We start from the raw sequence: 4,440 nt of genomic DNA on the forward strand, positions 1-4,440 counted from the left end.
GCTTTGTATTGCTGAAATGGAGATTTATTGCAACTCTCAAAGATTGGTGATACTTGCTAGGTACCTCGCTGTTATTTATAACCTTACATTTTATTGGCTCCAGCCTGAGATAGGAGGCAGCTCTGTCGTGTTAGCGGTAGAACCCATTTTTTCTATTGCATTTTGTGTGTTCATTAAGGCCTGGGCAAACGGCCTGGAAACAACATCCGTTCGATTTTGATGAACAGTGATGTTGAAATTGTCCCCCCTCCCCCCTGCCCCTTTCAATCTTGTTGAAACATGTTGAATCGAAGTTCAATCGATGTTGAATGAGTTTAAAACCGTTTAAACTTTGCTTCAACAAACAAGCATTCAACATTTCTTTTGTGAATGTTAAATGAAGTTGAATCCGTTTGTCCCCCGCTTTCAACATTGTTGCGTATGCGCGTGCGCTTTAATCCGTCTCTTAATGACGTATCCATGTTTTAACCAGGCGTCTGGTGAAGCTCTGTTGAATCAAATGTTGATGATGTGCTGAAACCGTTCGCCCATCCCAACAGTCAACATCGTTCAACATCTTTCAACAAAATCAAACGGATGTTGAAAAATATTAAAGCCGTTTGCCCTGATATTTAACGCATTTAAAACTCATTACGTTTTACTAAATTTGAGTGAAAAGCAGGAGTATTGTTTGCCTGTCAAAAACATTTATCGCATCGAAGCTAAGACCTCGTTGGCCGTAATTTTAGGTGCATTTAATTGTTTCATATACAGCACACATTATTGCTCATGAATAAAAGATTAACCATGTTTGAGAAAGCAAACTGGGAGAAACAGTTGTACTACCAGCTCGGATCAATCAAATTACAGGCGTTTTAGTGAGACATGCTAGGTTTTTTTTTATTAATTAGCATCCATTGTGCAAAGGCCGCGGGGACTTCAACGAATACAAATTAACGCTATCGCCAGTATTTTGCGATTACTATTTGGCGAGAACCTTGCTGTGACTGGCTTGGTACGAACGGTTTTAAAGCAAAGATGGAAAATGAACGGCTCGGTTAAGACTTGTTTCCATATCTCAAAGTGCCCTTGGACGTGAGGTGCCTGGGAATGAAAATGAAATCACTGAAATTAAATGGCGCCGAACTGCCGACGATTTACGACTCCGAACGTTTCCTGTTCTTGCTGTGCACGAATTTTATGTCTAGTTCGCGTGTGTTTTGAGTCAAGAGTAAACATCTGGCTTAGTAATTTATTTTCAGTGATTTAATTTCATTCCCAGGCACCTCACGTCCAAGGGCGCTTCAAGATATGGAAACAAGTCTTTACCGGTTCGTTGTTGCGACACGTTGTCCGCCGTCAAAACCAAACTTTTTTCATTTTAATTAATGCTGTTTTGCAGAGCACTGCGAAGAGATGTACCAAAATGCATGTCGCACGTGAAGCAGCCAATAACATTCTTGTTTTGTGACGTTCCCGTCGGCATAGCCATGGTCGTCTGATTGTTAAAAAACACCTTATTCCAAAATGGCCGCTGATTTATGCGGAGACAAATTGGCCCTTGTTGCCTCGTTCAAGATAAAATATTATTTTCAAATTTAAGCTTAAGAACGAGGCATCAAGGGCTAATTTGAATAAAAACAAAACAATATTTAAATGGCGACCATTTTGGAATAAGGTGTTTGCTCAGATTTATACTTTTGTGTGTGGTTTGTCAGCTTTGCGGAATAATGAAGTATGATGTATTTAAATAGCTATGGTAAATTTTGGTATGTGTGCACCTCTATTAAAACTTCATTTTCACTGTAAGTGTGTAAGTTGCTCACTGGAACAACAGAAGACGACACAAGCGAGACGCGTAAACAATGTTTTTTTTTTCCTCACTTCTCTTAATAATGACATTCAAGGTAAGAGAAAAATAATTATTTTGACGATTCCAAAACATTCGGTTGGACGGAATGGAGAGTTCAACTTTCTTTTTATTACTTTACAGCATGTGCTGCCCTTGGTAAATCAGTTTATAAGAAATTCCCGGTTTGTACTATTTCTACATATCGATCCGCACAAATTTTTTTCTGTGTTCAGTAATTAATTAAATGCGGGTGTCATCATTTTCAGAACCTTTGTATCGAAACATATCATTCGCAATGGCATCTCCGGTTTTCAAATAAAAATGTCTGTCATATATCGAAGCTTGCTATACCAACCCCATCCCTCTTTCAAGAGCGGTATAAAGGTTCTCTGGCATCGACACCTATGCACCTTTCCATTGTTCTAAACAGTAATAATCAAGTACGGTCCATTGTAATGGAAGACCATATCGTTATTGAGGTGGAACAGGAGTTTATTATTATATTCACTGAGGTGGAATAGGAGGTCCGTATTTTGGAATAGTGACCTCCTGTTCCAGTCAGTGATCTCAATAATGACCTTCCGTTTCAGCTGGAAATGTCCTCCCCATCAGCGAACTAGGGCCACCACTGTCAAACATGTCGGTGATATCGATTACGTCATCAAGGATCTTCTTTTCTTCAAACATGTCAAGAGACTGAGAAAGAATATGGTCGAGTCCATCGCGTCTAAATCGATTTCTTCTCCTTGGTTTCGGTTCAAAGCCTGTGACAGCAAATCATAATGGCCGTCTTCCATCATCCCAAGCGAACGCTTACCGAAATGCATTTGTAACTGAACTGTATTCATTCCTCGGCCTTCCTAAAAATAAGAAACGAGCGCGTAGAAGGCTGAGGAGCTCAGACATTATCCTTTACGTGAGGGAAGAAAATAACAGGCTTCTTTTTTCGTAAATCACTTTGCACGGTTCCCATTAAGACAACGAGGAGAAAGCACCGAATTTGAAATTTATCATCCGGAGGACACGAGAAGTTCAAAATTTCACAACTGATATACGTTTTCGTGTATTTCACACTGATGAGATCACATACCGTTATGTAAATAATCCGGATTGTTTTATTTTCACGAGAGCTACAGAAAATTATAATCAAACTAAAGATAGCCTGCGATCAGGCTAAACTAGAGATTAAAGGCTGGTAAGCAAAAGCCTAAGAATGAGGGCTAGTTTTTGCAAGTGAGAACAACCGCCGACATAAGTATAAGCATAACATAAGAAGAACGAGCATGGTTTATTTTCCTTGTGATTATGTTATGCTTGCGCATGCGTGAAAAAAAAAGTGAAATAAGCGCAAGCCGCGGTCAGCCAATCATCGCCTTTGACCCAGACTTCATCGAGAACTAAATGCGGTATCCACAAACAAAATGGCGGTTTGCGATTGACTCGAGACTACAAAAACTCCTCGCCGAGGAAGTGAAAAATACCACGTTTTCGGAACATTTTCATACACATTTCAAGCGGAGAAAAGATCACATTGTTTGTGACCGAAAGTAATGCTCTCGGTTGTCACCTCACGAAGTTCCAAAGCCAAGTTATTGAACTTCCCTTGAGCGTGCCCTCGACGATATATCTCTCTTACCCAAGTCCTTCTAGGTCTTTGATGGATCGTTTGGCAAGACGTCGCCTTTATCTTTTTCCGCCATCATCCCCCATGGAAAAGAAAGCTGGTATCGAAAAACTTGTTGATATTGCGCATGCGTTTGTCCTTATACTTGTGTTCTGATGTTCTCACTTGTGTTGCGCTTACGCTTGGGATTCCGTCCCTAGAGGCATCTAGAAATAAAACATACCCCTGTAATATTACCATTTCTCCATACACCCACCCCCTCCCCCCTCTCCCCGTTCTGCGAGCTTGATTACTGGTAGTTGCAATAGACCATAACCCAGAAGTCTCGATATGCGATGGAATGCGGCCCATCGGTCGCAGAGGAGTTGTGGTCATCAACCCAACCTGATTGGCCATTTTTTGGCGGGACTCGTATTCGTAATCAATAAACTGATTAGCCAAAGCCAAATGAGGGAGATCGACATTTATGGTTGTGAGCTTCTGATAGAGGGGTTTTCAATTGAGTATCGAAAGTAATTAGCGAATTGCATTGGTTTTGGATTACTTCAGTCAGTGATTGGTTCAAAATTCTCCCGCCACTTTTTCAACCAATCAGAAGTGAAACCAAAATCAATCGTAGCTCGCGCGTGCACATTTTCCCGGGCTTTGTGTCGGCTATGTGTAATTACTTCGAGTTTTGATTGGTTTACCGAATTGTCTCCGTCTTTTTGATTGGCCAACGTAGTTACTTTGGTTTTGGTTTTATGACACTTGATTGAAACTCGCTCTAAACACTCCGAACACCGGGATAAGTTCTGCATCACGAAAATTTTTTTGTATTTTATTTATTTCATTTTTATCCTGGTACACGTTGTATCGAGAACCTTGAGAGCGGCGAAGCTTAGAGAAGATGTGAATGGAAAGGGAAGCAGCTGCGAGAAACCTCCTCTCCACTCGTGACCCAAGACCAAGAACAAAAACAACCCGTCAGGTCACACGGGCCATT

At 40.8% G+C, this 4,440-nt stretch overlaps 1 protein-coding gene across 2 annotated transcripts in view; it reads left to right on the forward strand.

The window, feature by feature from the left end:
- Positions 1 to 803, forward strand: part of LOC138015327 (uncharacterized) — a 43,912-nt gene extending 43,109 nt beyond the window's left edge. For both annotated transcript variants that reach the window (XM_068862328.1, XM_068862327.1), the window contains exon 6: positions 1 to 803. This exon is cut by the window's left edge and continues 630 nt beyond it. The gene's annotated coding sequence lies outside the window, so the exon portion shown is untranslated.
- Positions 804 to 4,440: the final 3,637 nt, after the last annotated feature.

The sequence above is a fragment of the Montipora capricornis genome, chromosome 9, assembly GCF_036669925.1.
Source record: "Montipora capricornis isolate CH-2021 chromosome 9, ASM3666992v2, whole genome shotgun sequence".
NCBI classification, from domain to species: domain Eukaryota; kingdom Metazoa; phylum Cnidaria; class Anthozoa; order Scleractinia; family Acroporidae; genus Montipora; species Montipora capricornis.